A 17,914-nucleotide genomic window follows, 5' to 3' on the forward strand; every position below is an offset into this window, starting at 1 on the left:
ATATATAAAGACCTCTTTTATACATACTGTCATTCTTCCTCCGTCAAGATATATTCAAAATATAAAATATTGGTTTATTTCATGTATGAGGAATTTTGGTCATTAACAAACAGCATAATACTTTGTAGATAATGACTAATTCGCTTATCACCACTGCTATGAAATGTAAATTTTATTTATATATTTATATTTTACTTGGCCATGCTGTCACCTTAATATATACCTAGCCACTAATGTTCTATTTTCTCAATTAAAACACATCTTTTATATTATGATATGTAAATAAATATTACTATTTAATTGTATATATAAATGTCTGTGAATCAAAGCAAGTTAATTGAAAACAGCAGGGGTTATATAATTCAATGTAATCTAAATTTTATATTAAATATAAATATATGATCCACTTCTGAAGTGGGGGCGTGAGAGCTCTACAGGCCCAGATCTGAGAGGAAAAATAGTTAATTTGATGAAACTTATAATACAATAGACACTTATGGTTTCTGGAAATAGCATAGGGCACACAAACAATAAATATTTACATCAGAAACACAAAATCAGTAAAAACAACAAGATTCAGTGTCATTTGAGCAATAATCCAGTCATATCTCATATAAATGTAATCAGAATATTTAGGATTTTGTGTCTGTTGTGGCATGAATGACTAGTCTTTTTCTTTTATGGCTAATATTTCACTGTGTAGATATGCCCCATTCTGATTATTCATTCACAAATTAAAGACTATCTATATTGTGTCTACTTTTTGACTATTGTAAATATGCTGCTGTGAACATTTACATACAAGATTCTTAGGAACATTTATATCCAATTTTATTGGGTATATAATTATGGGTGCAATTGTTGGGTTATATGTTTATGTTTAATTTTATGATTTATAACTTATGGTTATGGCTAAGTTTAACTTTTTAAATAATTTTCAAATGTCTTTTAGAGCATCATTGTATTTTCAAGAACAATTTGTTAGGGTTCTAATTTCTCCATGTATTTATCAATCAATGCTACTTTTTAATTTATTGTTTTTGTTTTAATTTTAGCCATTTTGGAGGGTGTGAAACAATGTCTAATCATGGTGTTTACTATTTTGGGGCCATTTGTCTAATTTTTATGAAGCATTGTCTGTGCAAGTCTTTTGTCCTTTTTTAAAAAAATAACTGGGATGCTTCTTTTCCATGCTTAAGTTGTAAGGGTCTTTTATGCATCTTTGACAAAAAGACCCTTATCAGATATATTATTAGCTAATATTACTTCCCCCACAGAGGTTGTATTTTCACATTACTCATCTTGCAATTGGTTTCAGAAATGATTTTAATTTTGGTGTTGTTTTTAATAAATAATTGGCTAATAAAATATTGTGAAGATTTATAAATGTTTTTACTATGAGTTTTGTAGTGTATATCTTACTTTGTCTTTAATCCTTTTTGAACTACTTTTTACTGATGATATGATTTAGTGATCTAAAATCACTAGTTTTCTTGTGGCTAACCAGTTTTCCCAGCAACATTGATTGAAAAGAATATTTTCACCATTGAATAACCTTGGCATGCTTGTTAAAAGAAAAACTAGCCATGGATACATGGTTTGTTTCCAGACTTTCAATTATATTTTATTAACCCATATGTCTATCTTTATGTCAATATATTATTGTTTTTTGATTATGTCAGTTTTGTAGTATATTTATAAGTATGGATTAGGGACTCTCCTATTTTTGTTCTTCTTTTCAAACATTTTAGTTGTTCAGGCTTCTTATAATTTTATGTAAATTCTTACATTTATGTAAATTCTTCTCATTTCTGAAAAAAGGACTTGGAATTTGAATAGGGATTCCATTAAATATGTGGATTAATTTGGTGAGTAATGCCATGTTAATATAATGTATTCTTTCAACCCATAAACAAAAGGTGTTTTTCTCTTTACTTAATTATTCTTCATTTGATTTCAACATTTTGTTATTTTTGGTATACAACTTTTAAGGAGCCCAAGGATCCCTGTATCCAATTTAAAACATGTGTGGTCTTCAAGCCCAACCATATGCAATTAAAAAGCTTTTAGTTGGCAGGTCACATGGATAAACGCTGTCCAAGTCTATACTTGGTACACACACATTGTAGTCTCTGAGGACTCAGACTCATGCATCAAGTCATAATTTTCACATATCTGCAATATTAGGCCACAGGCTTAATTCCTTGGTCTTTTATCTTCTCCTTTTTCTGATCTATATGTTACAAATATTTTTGTTATTCACCAATGTTTTATATATATATATATATATATATATATATATATATATATATATATATATATATATATATATTTTAGGTGGACACAATATCTTTATTTTATTTCTATGTGGTGTTGAGGATTGAACCCAGTGCCTCAGTCATGCCAGGTGAGTGCTCTACCACTGAGACACAACCCTAGTCCTCAATACTGTTTTTTTAATATTTTATTAAATAGAAAATAATTCCTGTAGTCTATTTATGCTTTAGATGACATTTAACTTATGTGTTGTGAATTGTAAGATATGCTGAAATTAAGAGTATGAAAAAACAAAAAAAATACATAAATGGTTCAGAACCTAGTTAATTACCTAGTAGATGATGAATATTGTATTTAAAACTCAGGGAATAACCACTACATATTCAGAATAGATAAAAGTATTAGAAGAAAAGTTACAACATAACTTGAAACCACATACTGCAAATAATTCCTCACTAAATGATTTCAATATTTTTTTAAATGGTAACAAGTATAATTAGGATGCAGTGAATATATGTGAATAGAACAAGTAAATACATTATGGGATACAAAACAACACATTGCAAGAACAAAATTACTTACAAATAATAAAAAAAAAAACTATGTGCAGACCCCATCTAACAGAACTTAGTTTTAAAAGATGCTATTCTAATGTCTCAGTTTTAAAATGTTATGTTTATTAAAGTAAAAAGAACAGTTAACAGATAATAAATTTCTCATTTCTGAAAGTTACAAAGAGAAGATAAAAGTCAATATTTGAAAATACTGGTGATTGTGATATTCATTTTTGTTTTTGCTGATTCCTTCTTTTTCATTGTTTATATGAATATATACTAATCTTTTTATACACTAATGTATATTTGTGTTGCTTTTAGTTTGGGGATATTATGAATAATGCTTCTATAAGCATTATTTACATATCTTTTGGAGCACACAAGGACTCTCTTGGGTGTATATTTAAGAGTGATATCGTTAGGTCAAATGGTCAATGTTTTTAAAGTACTAGTTTTATAAATTTACAATACCACAATCAATATAACAATACCCCACTTTATCCTCCCTTGCCTATACTTGGTGTTAATAGTCTTCTCAATTTGAGGAACTTTATTATTGATATGCTTTACATCTCTCTGAAGATTAATTATGCTAAGCCCCATTTCAAGAAGAGAATGGCAAAATAGCTTCATGATATTCTGATAGGCCACTATTTCTAAAAAAGGACACAGCATACAGCATTAACCATGAAAGAAAAGATTGATAAACTGGATTTCATTAAACTTGGAAGCTTCTATTTATCTAAGGACATCATTGGGTTAAAAAAATAAACCACAGTGAGAGGGAAAATATGTTTGTTTAGAAAGCATTTGTGCATAGAATATATTAAGAACTTATAAAAACCTGTCAAAAAAATGAGGCAGCATAATAAAATTGGCAAGTGACTTGAAGAGACCTTTCACAAAAGAAAATATGCTAAGGGGAAAACTCAAATCTGGACAAAAGATATCCACAAAAATCAAAGACACTAAAAAATGAGAAAATTTAAGCATCTATCCACTATCATAAATATTATTAAAAAGTCTCCTCCAGAACGTGAAAAATTAAAGTAAAAGGAAAATGCAAGAAACAAAGGAAAGAGTAAAATACATGGGTGATGAATATGTAGAGTTAAGACATAGATAAAATTTCTTGGCATAAAGTAAACAAATAATTACAAAAAATAAGTTTCACCTTGTAACTCTGGATCTTTCAAAAATATGTAAGAGATTAAGGGTGGGACTGAAGAGCTATTAAACAGTACTTACACTGACCCTACTCTTTAATTTGGGCTATTGTGTTTTAATAATCAACAAAACTATGTTGTTTTCTAATTTAATATTTGGTATAGCAGATTTTTTATTATATACTTTATAATTTCATATATTAATCATAAATAAATTAAATTATGTATTCTATAAGTATATATAATTAATATTAAATTTCTTCAAATATTTCTCAAGGTCCTGATTAGAATGGAATCATAATTTATCTGTTTTCATCACAACCAGTTACTTTGGTTTTTCTTGGTATGTGTTTTTAATATTTCTGTTCTTTTAAAAATTCTAGTGAGAAAGTGAGTATAGGTCACCAAGAAAATATCCGCTCAGAAATGATATACAGAAATTAGGCTCAGATAGCTATAATTTCCCACAAGTGATAGAGTAAGAAAGGTTTTCTCTGAAGACAAACCACATTAGCACATATTCTTTATTTGGAGAACTACCATTTCCCATTCATATATATATATATATTGTAGAGTTTAATCTTAATTTGAATTGTATAATTTTATTTCTAGCCCTATCATCTCTGCTAAGTTTACTCTGTACAGACTTAAACCTATGTATCCAAATGCTGTTAGGGCAGTCTTTACTTTGGTAGGATTTTGTACAGCTATTTCTTCTATTTATACACATAGTTATATAGCTCTTCTATTTATCTTGATGTTATATATGCATTTTACTATCCTTCACATTATTCTATATTCTCCTCCTCATTTTATCTTCCACTTACATAGGCAAAACTGCAGTTCTTCTAGTGTCTGTTAAGAAAGATAACAAATGCTTCTTTGATATCTCCAATAATTTGCAATATATTTTTTATGTTGAAGGAGTTTTTGATATTTGTGTTTAATCTCATATTTTCTGAATAATATAATTTTTGAAAATTCCTCAGAATTTCTAACCTGTTGATAATACTATATCTAATGTTTCATACATATTATCAATTTATTAATTTTTTATAAATCACAGTCATCAAGAAGTATTTTGGATAAAATACGTGAACTCTTTTCACCATAATGAACTAAATATCTTATGTTAATGAACATAATGAGAATATACACAACAAGGTAAATAAAGATGGCAACGCTAGATGTATCTTTTTCAGACTGGATTAAGTACTATTTTTCTCTAGTAAATACCCTTGTATTCGTAGTTCACTACTTATAATTCTGAGATATTTTTTAAACAAGGGAGATATACTTTTTTTTATCTACTGAGTGTTCAGAACCTTTATTAATGACCATATTTTGGTATGTTTTCTTTTGTGATCTAATGAAATGAACTTAAACTATGCTTGTTAATGTCAATAATTCATTTCAATTTGCTATAATATTTATTTTGATGTTTCTTATTTCACTATTTTGGCATTTGAAATGTAAGATATTACTAAAGTTAATTTTTGATAGTATGTATTTTACAAAATTTTATAGTTTATTGTAGGGAATATTTCTATAATATAATAAATTACAATTATCCACCATATAACAAAAAAAATGTTGACCCTGAATTGGTTTGGCATCATATATTTAAAAATGATTTTGTCTTTTGTATTTTAATTCTGGGCTATCAGCCTATTTATATGTTCTATTTTTGCTTACTTGTATCTTCCTATGAAATTTAAGAATACAATAATAGCATATATTTATACCTATTGTTAATTTCTTCTTGAACCAAATAAAATATCATAAATGTTTTATTTCATAGCCATTTTCTTTAATATTTAGTATATCTCCACTTTATAAACTAGGGTTTTAGTTGTGCATTTTATATGTACTACTTACATAAGAAAAAATTAAGAAATGTGTCTTGCATTTATTAATGATGCAATAAATTTAAATTATTGTTGCAATAATAATGCAATGATAATTTTGTCTTATACTTTGTTCTTTTTATTATCTTATACTCCATAAATTTTATTTTATTACCTTTGTCTTTCATTTAGCTGTTATAATTGGATGTCTATTTGTTTATATTTATATTTGTTATATTCACTTATTCTCCTTAAGTAATTAAATCATTTCAAAGGTACTATAGTTTATAGTATAGTTTAGCCTTAGCCAAATCTTACAATCTCACCTTATAGAGGTCTCATCATTTCTGAGAACACTTAAATTCATGGTTTAATTGATAAGTTGTGAAAATTAACACATATTTCTTCACCTTTTCAGCAAAAGATATGTTTCCCCTTTGAAGACTTTCATTGATATTTTGTTTCTTTGATATCCTCATAAAGGATAACAGATGTCTATAATCTTTTCATTTTGTCTTCTGTTTTTCCCATTACCTTTTTTGTATTTCCTCTATTTTTCTACATTTCTTTAACTTCTCAAGACTATACTTCAGTATTTTAGTTCTGGTTTTCATTGATTTTTATTCTCTAACTGTAATTTCAGCTTATTTATTTTCTGAAATCAATTCAAGAATTTCCTTCCCCCTTATCATAAATTTTCATTTTTAAATCCTTAAGTTTCTTCTACTATTTGATAAGCTATTTTTAAACACATATGTTATATGAGAATAAAGATCCTTTCACTTCTAAGTGACAGAAACCAAAATAAAATTTTATTCTGTAAAATTGTCAATCTATTGATTTGATTCATAGAATTACCTGATGGGTTGAATGAGAAGTTTGAAAGTGCAGCAGTAGAGCAGGGCTCCACAAAATTCAGCCTATGTCTTTGAACAGAATCAGGAATTCCTATTTCTTCTCTCTCACCTCCTCTTACTTTACCCTGTCCCCTCTCCCAACTGTAATTTATGCTTGCCTGCATATTATCTTCATTGTGATTCCCTCTAAACTAAAGCAATTAAAATTTAGGATGTCCATTCCTTTCTTGATTCTACTTTTCAAGAAACAGAAAATGACCCTTAACATCTTGTATTCGTGAGATATGTATGCCTATACATTTTGAGGAGGAGGCAGGATATTCAGTCACTAAAAATAATAATATGAAAATTCCTTTGAAAAACACATGGTTGTATTGGGGAATGGAATAAACTACAGATGAGGGAATTGTTCCCAAAAGAAGAAATTAGTTCTTGAAAAGTCAGAAAGAAATTGAAATAACTGCACTGATGGCATTTAAAATAATCTTTTGTTTATTATAGAAAACTTTTTCTGAATATGCATTCTCACTTAAAGTATAGACTTTATTTTGTTCCTAGATTTATATGACAAACTATTTTCACTGGAAGTCTCATATTTGTTCTAAGGCAATATGGTCAATGGAAGTCTTATATTTGTTCTAAGGCAATATGAATGTATCCTCCTCGGTTACCCTCAGGTTTAGCCTTCAACCTTTTAAATTCTTTCAGATGTAGGTAAAAGCCTGATTGATGTCACATTGTATAATCAGCTCAGGAGTTGAGCATCCTGTGTGGAATGTAAGATGTGTCATTTCCAGCAGTCAAATGTTATCTTAGCAGATTAATTATTTTTTATATATTTGGAAATACTGTTTACCAATACTGAGAAACTAGTATCATTTCCTGCCTTCCTGTCTTCCCTCTTACCTTCATTTCTTCTTCGCTTTTTTCTTTCCTTTTTAATTCCTTCTTATTTCTCATCCAATCACATACTAATTATACTGAATGGCAGTGTCTGAACTCATTTTTTGTCACTAGTACCCAGTACATCAGTAACAAGCCGTGACAAAACTCATCCTTCACTTGATAGTAGATTTTTTCCTTCTATGAATAGGTTATTCTAATGCTGCTGCTTTTAAATGTCTTGATGATCTAATACATAACAGTGAAATAGTTTCAAGTTAAAAGCTACCTGTCTGACCTGTGGCCTTTCCTGACCTTCAACCATCGCTGCTCTAAATTAGATCATACAAATAAGATTGTGGCAGAATACCTCTGCTTCCTTCTGCTGATTACAATCATTTTCTCAGGAGGAAAGTTTCAAGTTACTCCTTAGTAAAAATATTGGCCTGATCCTATATTCATCATCTAATCAGAAATACCTCAAATTTAATGACAAGTTCTGGCAGGATGAATAATAATTTCCCTCTCAAAGAACTCCATGTACTAATTCCTGGAACCTGTGAAAATGTTACCTTACCTGAGAGCAACACTATAGATTTGATTAAGTATCTTAAGATGGTATGATTTTTCTTCATCATCCAGATGGGCCCAACATAATCAAAGGGATTTTTATGAATCGGAGGCAAGAGGGTCAGCATTATGAAAAGTGGTGTGATTACAGAAGAAAAAAGAGGGGAAAAGATGTGCCAATATAAGCAAAGATTAGGGAGATATGACCAGCATAAAAGGAACACAGATAGCTTCTGGAATTTTGAAAAGGTAAGGAATGATTTTATCCTAGAGCTTCCAAATGGAATGCAAACTTTTATTTTAGCCCCATTCAATTCATTTTGAATTGTTTACTTCAAGAAACATAAGATAATACATTGGTTTTGTTTAAAGCACTAATTTGGTAATTTGTTACATCACTAAACTATTGAAATTGGGAATTTAGCTCATCTTCCTCAAGTGGATACAACAGAAGAAGTGTTGCACACCATATTTTAGGCAAAACCTTCTCTGGAAACCAAATTCTACATATTTTTCTTATTTCTTGTATTAAGAGTTCCTTCCAACTCCATCACTACTATCCAATAAGTGGTTTTAAATATACATTGTATATATTGTAGAATTACTTTACCTCTAGTTTTACCTTTCTTCATGCTTTAATCACTACTACTATAATCATAATGAGTCACAACTACTATAATCATAATGAGTAGTACTTGAAATAGTTCAGTGGCTCTAGAGGATAACACCTTCTTCATTAATATGTAAACAAAATCTTTCATGATATGGACCTGCAACTTTTCATTTTCTCCTACAGTTTTCCTGTTGATTTCTGCCCAATGCTCTAACCACCATAAACAATGATGTTCTCTATATGAACCATTCTCTTTCTTGTCTCCATGTTCTTTGGGCATGAGGCTTCCTCATTCTTAATCCATCTAACAAAGTACTATTAAATTTTCAGCATAATAAAACATTTGCTCCTTTATTCATCTCCTTATATTGGTCTCTTTTTGATAGTGAGCTTCTGTAGAACATACATTCGTTTCCATTTACCCTTTATCAGACATCATTCCTAATGTATAGTACTTAATACTTTTATAACCAATGAATAGTTTATTAAAATATACTTATTTTCTTGAGGGTAATGGGAGAACATTTCTTCAATAAGCAAAGCTATAGTATTCAAAAGATTCCATTGAATTAAATTTTAAGAATATCTTTTATCTTTAAACAATCTACAAGTGGCAAAGATACTAGATTGTCAATTGTCTATAACATGTGCAAGGGTGATTTCTGTAGAGAAACTGGGTCATTTTCTTGAGAAAAGGTGCTGAACAATACTCCTAACATATTTCAGGTTGCAATGATGTTAAAAAAACTCTGATGATTCTAAGAGTACTAATTTACATTAAATTAATATCATTGTATTATCAGTTATCAGTGTTGCTCCAAGAATGTGAACCAAGGCTGAGATGGACAGACAGTCTCTCATATTAACTGTAATATAAACTTTGGCAGAAAAGGACTCATAGTTATTTCACTTGGGAATTTTCAAATAAAGGAGATTGCCTTGTTTTGTCATTTCCTTTGTGACCATTTTGATGTTGGTAATGAAATAGTTTAATTTAGATCAGTTCTGAACACTTCTCAGAAGAGGATATACAATAAATCAACAAACATATGAAAAAATGCTCATCATCTCTAGCAATCAGAGAAACGCAAACCAAAACTATTCTAAGATATCATCTTATTCCAGTCAGAATGGCAGCTATTATGAAAACAGACAACAATAAGTGTTGGCGAGGATATGGGGGAAAAGGTACACTCATATATTGCTAAAAGGATTGCAAATTGGTGCAGCCAATTTGAAAAGCAGTATTGAGATTTCATGGAAAGCTGGGAATGGGACCACCACTTGACCTAGCTATCCCCTCTCCTTGGTCTTTACCCAAAGTACTTAAAATCAGCATACTACAGGGACACAGCCACATCAATGTTTATAGCAGCACAATTCACAATAGTTAAACTGTGGAACCAACCTAGATGCCCTTCAGTAAATGAATGGATAAAAAACATGTGGCATATATACACAATGGAATATTACTCAGCAATAAAAGAGAATAAAATCATGGCATTTACAGGTGAATGGATGGCATTGGAGAAGATAATGCTAAGTGAAAATAGCCAATCCCCAAACAACAAATGCTGAATGTTTTCTCTGATATAAGGAGGCTGATTCATAGTGGGGCAGGGAGGGGGAGCATGGGAAGAATAGAGGAACTCTAGATAAGGCAGAGGAGTGGGAGGGGAAGGGAGGGGCAGGGGGTTAGCAAGGATGGTGGAATGTGATAGACATCATTATCCAAAGTATATGTATGAAGGCACAAATTGGATGTCAACATACTTAATATACAACCAGAGATATGAAAAATTGTGCTGTATATGTGTAATAAGAATTGTAATGCATTCTGCTGTCATTTATTTTTTAAAAATCAATGAAAAAATAATATAGGTACTTATTCTGATATATATATATATATATATATATATATATATATATATATATATATATATATACACACACACACACACACACACACTATTTATTTGGTTGAGTACCATACAGCCAAAATTATTTTCTTCAAGGGTCTTCTTTGGCTTGGGAAAACAATGTCCTTTTCTGCTAAAGACTGGAATACTTTGATTCTGAAGCAAGTTTTTCCTAATTTTTACATTATTAACATGTATAGGGATTTTTTTTTGTGATTATAACTGAAAAAAGCTTCTTCTCTGGTTTTCTCATACACTATTTATATACTTGTTCAATCACTAAATAACATTTGATTCCCCAACCATAAGCTTTGAACCATGTACTGTGCTAACTTATGTGAAAATAAAGATTAATTAACCAAGTCCTGAAACCTAAGAATTCACTGTATAATGAGGAAAACAGCCACACAAACATAATTATGATTCATTTTATTATGCCATGAAGAAAAATAAAAATTATATCATTTCCAGGAAAATGAATGAAAATTGAGAATATTATAAGTGAAATAAGCTAAACTCACAAAATCATGTTCAATGTTTTATCTCATGTGGAAGCTAGAGAAAGGAAAAAAGGAAAAGAAAGATGGGTAGATTTTATGAAAATTGAAGGGAGATCAGTAGAATCGAGGAAAGGGATTAAGAGGAGACAAGAGGGGAGGGAAAGGGGAAATACTGGGAAATGATATTGGCCAAATTATATTATTATGTTGGGAGCATGTATAGACATGTAACAATGAATTCCACCATTATGCTGTTTTGTACAACTATAATGCACTAATAAGAATATGGAGAAAAATTATTATTTTTATTGAATGCAAAGTTTTAAAATTTTGGCTACTGAAAATAATAAAAGATACACCAAAAGACCTTCAGAAATACCCAAATTCTTGAGTAACTTTGTAGCATATTACTTCTCTCATAAAATCCAGCAAAGAATAAAGATCAGTTTGGTAGTCATTCTAGAGCTTACAGCAAGTTTATAATATTTATATACACTATCATCATTCTGATAATAATATCCTTCTTAAGGGATTATATGCCTATTCAAATTCATTATCATTTTTCCTCACTTGAATAATATATTTTGCTTTGGATTGGGTATTAAGTAAAACACTTTTGTAATTTCTTTGTCTTGCTGACCTCATTCTTATGAAAAGGTATAGCCCACTACCAACTATGAATTCCTCTTTAATTTGTTTAACTCTCTAAGCTCAGTCTTATAAATATAGTTTTCTTTCATGTACATAAACCACAAAAATTGATCTGTTAAATTGCATTTGTTGATGCTTAGTCACTTTATTGTGATACTGCTAATAAGATAATAAACAAAAAAAAGTCAAAATCATAGCAGTTTCCTAAGCTCACTCATAGGTAAAATGACTGGTTTTCATCAACATTCATTCAAAATTTGGAAATTAAGGTTTATTAAAAAAATCTTCAAATTCTTAAATGTTAAAGCCAGGATTGATACTAGTTGAACATTTCTGTTTCAACAGATGCAAGAATCAGAGCACTTTGTAATTAAATCCTAACTACAAAATTATTAGCAGTGTAACTTTGCAGCATATGAGCTGCTTTCCCTATCAGTTTCCTCATTGGTACAATATAAATGATAATATCCACTGAATAGACTTGCTTTAATGATTTAATGTAAATATTTTTGTAAGGTATTCATCACAAAGCACAGTGACAAGCATAATGTTCAATCCTCCAGAAATGATAACAATACTGTCACTGCTGGTGGAGTTCAGCAGTTTCTCTAATACTCTTGGGTATTTCACCAAAAGCAATAAAACAATGTTTGCAGGAAGACATGTACAAAATGTTTTCAAAGAAAAATAAAGAACTGGACAGTAAAAAGTATTAAAACCAGATTTTATTCAGGACTATTTCAATAGATAAAAGAGGTCTCAGTATAAAACTGACCTTTATTCAAAATGCAACCTGGGCATGTGGGAATTTAGATCCAAGAAAAAAGTTGGATAGGAGGGGAAGAGGTTAGAGGATGGAAAATTAAATGAAAACATCAAAGATAAGGAGGAATACTGCTTATACAGACTTGATAGGATTCTTGCAGAAGGCAGGCTATAGTCATCATATAACATAGGAGGAGGATGAGAAAATTGGTCAGATGATCAGATAGTTAGGGTGAGGATTTTTTCTAAATTTACTTAGCAGTATTTTTACTAAACTGAACAGTTGACGACATGTTGAAGGACAGATTCTCCCCATATAGCAGACTCAGAAGAGCCAAGCTAAATATTGGTCAAAGGGGATGTCTTGTCAAATTTTAAAGTAGCTGAGTTTGTTAATATTCCAAATCCAATTAAACAAGTTAAACAAATGTTTAAATCATGTATTATCCTCATACAGTGGTACTGATCAGCAATAAAATGAAACAAATTATTGATATGCACAGGAATATGGATGAATCTAAAAAACATTATACACCATTTACTGCTTATTTAGACCATATTATGTCCCATGTGTACAAGCAGATAACTATCAATGACTTCAACCCAATCTAATAATTTTCTTTATATATATATATATATATATATATATATATATATATATGCGTGTGTGTGTGTATATATATATATATATTCCTTATATTATGATGCAATCTCTACAAATTGAACAAATTTCAATTCTTAAAGGTGAAATTTAATGCCTTGATCTGTATTCTGAGTCTCATGTTTTCTTTCTTCCATGTAACAGGCCCTTTTAATTATCCTCTACATTTACTTTATCTTTTGCCATACTCCCAATAGCCTCCCCATCAAAAAGTAACTATGCTTATATATTTTCCATGCTGAATACAAACAAGAAAATAAAATATTTTATGCATTCCATATGACTACTTAACTTAATTTTTCCACTTCACAAATTTCTAAAACAAAATACATTTTACTGAGCATAACTCAATATACTGGAATCTGACTGTGTAGCCCTCACTCTAAAAGATAAATAATGTTCTTTCTGTGACTAAGTACAATGAACATGTTTCAGATTGTATCTTCTTTCATGGCAGCATTTGAAATTATTGAAGGCACACTCATTGAGAGTTAAAAATTACTTTGGTTACTTAACTTCCATGATATCACAGTCTTCTTGCTTTCTTTTTTAAAAGTCTCTATGTATCATTTTCTAACTCGTTGGGCAGTTTACTGTATTCCAGATCACTTAAATATTGGTTTCTTTTTAAGAATCTGGCATATAGTTTCCTATTAATGACACAAATATTTCCTAAAATTTTCCATTCATTCTAATGAATTAAATACTCATATAATTTCCAAATGGAAATCTGTATCCCAACCATACATACTTCTTTATCCTATAGCTTTATGTAGCATATTTCAGTGCACAGTGCCTGTTATCTGAATTCAGATGGTTTATCTATCGTGGCTGAAAATCCTGTATCTATCATATTCAGCATTTTGACTGAGAGCTCTTTTGCCTGTCAAATTTTCTATGCCTTTATTTATATAATAATATCAGAGAATTAACAGCAAAAATGGTATAAACTCATCAATGACTGGGACTAGAATTTGTGAACAAATAACACTAGGGTTAATTATGTTTTTAAAATGATTTTTAGTTGTAGATGGACACAATATCTTTATTTATTTATTTATATGTTTATTATATGGTGCTGAGGATCAATTTCAGGGTCTCAAACCTGTGAGGCAAGTGCTCTACCACTGAGCTATAGACCCAGCCCTTAATTATAAAGATATATGTATTCACTGGGATTCTCTAAATAAACACAATTAATAGGACATTATACACATATATATTATATATATTTCCATACATACATATTTAGATCACATGATTATGGACACTTAAATATCCTCAAATCTTTAGTCATCAAACTGGAGACCTAGAAGAGCAGATTGTGTCTTTAACATTCTAATCAGAAGTCTCAAGAAACAGGAAATTTGATGTTATAAATTCTAAGAGCTGGCAGGGTTAATAACCAAGAAAGCCATTTTTCAGTCACAGTCTGAGTGCATGAAAAGAGATACATCCTAGCCCAAGCATTACTCCATTACTCAGCCATTTTGTTCTATATATGTCTTCAATGTGATAATCTACACTGTATGACAATAGATAGTGCAAGGAGGCAGCTGCCCATTGCAGCACTGCACACTACAGTGTGCCATCACTGAATAGGCTGCCCAACACAATCACACAGCACATCCTTCCAGCTCCATCTCTAAAAGTGGTTGCCTCCATCTTGGGACACCTCCACTGCCATCCTGAGTTACCTTTCCTGCCACCTCTGCCATCTTTAGTTGGGCCAGATTCTATCTTGAGACACTGACTAAGGCCTGGAAGCCCAACAGCAAGATACCTACAGGCTTGATGCCACCACCAACTAGGAATGTGGCTACTTCCATCTGGGGACAACAACCAGAACCTAAAGACCAGTACCAAGGTTGCTTTGGCCCAGTTGCATCAGAGGTACCACTACTACAAGTTTTAACTGTCACCATCCTGTTATAAGGCAACAGGGAGCTTTGCACGGGGGTTTGCCTCTCTAATTTTTTCCCTCCTAACAGCCAACTGCTGTTGATTTCCCTTTCACTCATCCTATAATCTAATACATCTATATGCTCACATGCTGCCTCATAAATATCACATCTTTCCCCATCTTTTATATTTGTCCACCACTAGAAGGTGTAAACTCATGCAAACCTACTCATAGAAGACCCAAACTCATTATTTCTGTTTATGGCAACAAAACTGAAAATGTCTAAATAGAAGCTAATTGATTTATGGCTGTATATTAGTTGCATTGGGTGCCGTAAACATTGATCTCTCCCTTAAAGGTGAGGCATTCCTAACCTGCAGGGACACTACAAGATTATAGGGTAGAAACTGCACTACCTCAGATGCACACTGCAAGAGAGAAAGACACATAGACAACATAAGAAACAAGGGAAGAAAATATCCCAAACAAACCAAGATACTATAACAATAGAATCCATTGAGAGTGCAGTGGATCAAATGTCAGAGAAGGAGTTCAGCATGTACATAAGAAAAATGATCTGTGAATTAAAGAATGACCTAAGGGAGTAAATGCAGCCAAAAATTTATCACTCCAACAAAGAGATAAGAGAGTAAATACAGTTAGCAAAAGATTACTTCAAGAAAGAGATAGAGGGCTGAAGTTGTGGCTCAGTGATAGTGCACTCACCTAGCACATGTGAGGCCCCGAGTTTGATCCTCAGCACCACATACAAATACGTGAAATAGAAGTACTGTGTCCAGCTACAAATAAAAAAAAATATTTAAAAAAGAGAAATAGAGATAAAAAGGAAGTCCTTGAAATGCAGGAAACAATAAAGAAAAAAAAAACTCATTTGGGAGCATTACCAACAGACTAGATGACTTAGAAGACCGACCTCAGACAATGAAGGCAAAATACACAATCTGGAAAATAAAATTGACAACACAGTGAAGATGTTAAGAAACCATGAAAAAAATAACATCCAAGAATTATGGAAGAGCATGAAAAGATCAATCTAAGATTTATTGAGATAGAGTAAGGCACAGAGCTTCAAACTAAGATATTGCACAATCTTTTCAACAAAATAATATCAGAAAATTTCCCAAACATGAAGAATAAAAAGTAAAATCAAATACAAGAGGCTTACAGGACACCAAATGTACCAAATTTCAACAGATCTACTCCAAGTCACCTTATAATGAAAATGCCTAGCATACATAAAAAGGATAAAATCTTAAAGGATGCAAGAGAGGGGAGTCAGATTACGTATTGGGGAGACCAATTCAGATCTCAGCAGTTTTTTCAGCCCTGACTCTCAAGACCAGGGGATCCCGGAAAAACATAGTAACCTCTGAAACTAAGTGGATGCCAGCCAAGAATCTTATATCCAGAAAAATTAAGCTTCAGGTTTGATGACAAAATAAAAACCTTTCATGATAAACAAAAGTTAAAAGAATTTACAGCAAGAAACCATGCACTACAGAATATTCTTGGCAAAATATTCCATAAGGAGGAATGAAAAACAAAAATGAAAATCTGCAAATGGAGAAACTACACTAAAGCAAATGCCAATCAAAGGAAAACCAAGTAAAGTTAAAAATCAAAACTAAACCAAAATGACTAGGAATACAAATTATATTTCAATAATGCCACTGAATGTGAATGGCCTAAACTCATCAATTAAAAGACATATTGGTTGAATGGATTTTTAAAAAAGATCCAACAAAATGCTGCCTTCAAGCAATTCATCTCATAGGAAAAGACATCCACAGGCTGAAGGTAAAATGATTGGAATAAACAATCACTTACATGGACCACATAAATAAGGAGGGACATTATATCTCATAGCCCTAGAAAAAGAAGAACATGTGACTGCACCCAAACCACTTCCATCTTGGGACACTGCAGCCACTACCATAGCACTTTCCATGTGGTAATCTACACCATGGGACAACAGACAGTGCCAGGAGGCAGCTGCCCATTGCAGCACAACACCCAACAGTTGAACAGGCTGCCCCAAACCATCACTGAGCCCATCCTTTCAGCTCCATTTCTAAAAGAAAAACAAATCAACACCAAAATTAGTAGAATACAGGAAATATTATAAATCAGGGCTGAAATTAATGAAACTGAAACAAAAGGAACAATTTAAAAAATGGACAAAAAAGCTGATTCTTTGAAAAAATAATTTAAAAAATTGATAAACACCCTAAGAAAAAGAGAAAACTCAAATTACTAAAAATCATAATGAAAAAAGGAAATACATGACTGGTGCTATTGAAATATAGAAGAAAATTAGAAACTATTTTGAAAATTTATACTCCAGTAAAATATAAAACCTCAAAGATATCGACAAATTTTTAGAGGCATAGGATCAACCCAAAGTCAAGAGTTCTTATACAATTTAAACAGATCAATTTCAAGCAAGGAAATAGAAGATGCCATCAAAAGCCTACGAATCAAGAAAAGCCCGAGACCAGAAGGATTCACAGATGAGTTCTACAAGGCCTCCAAAGAAAAATGGATAGCAATATTCCTCAAATTATTCCATAAAATAGTGAAGGAGGGAACCCTTCCAAACTCATTCTCTGAGGCTAGTATGATCCTAGTACTAAAACCAGAAAGAGACACATCAAGGAAAGACAATTTCTGACCAATATCCCTGATAAACATAGATGCAAAAGTTCTCAATAAAATTTTGTCAAATCAC

Source organism: Marmota monax, unplaced genomic scaffold, assembly GCF_021218885.2.
Source record: "Marmota monax isolate L192 unplaced genomic scaffold, Marmota_monax_Labrador192_F-V1.1 WCK01_AAM20220418_F8-fsc00054, whole genome shotgun sequence".
NCBI lineage: Eukaryota > Metazoa > Chordata > Mammalia > Rodentia > Sciuridae > Marmota > Marmota monax.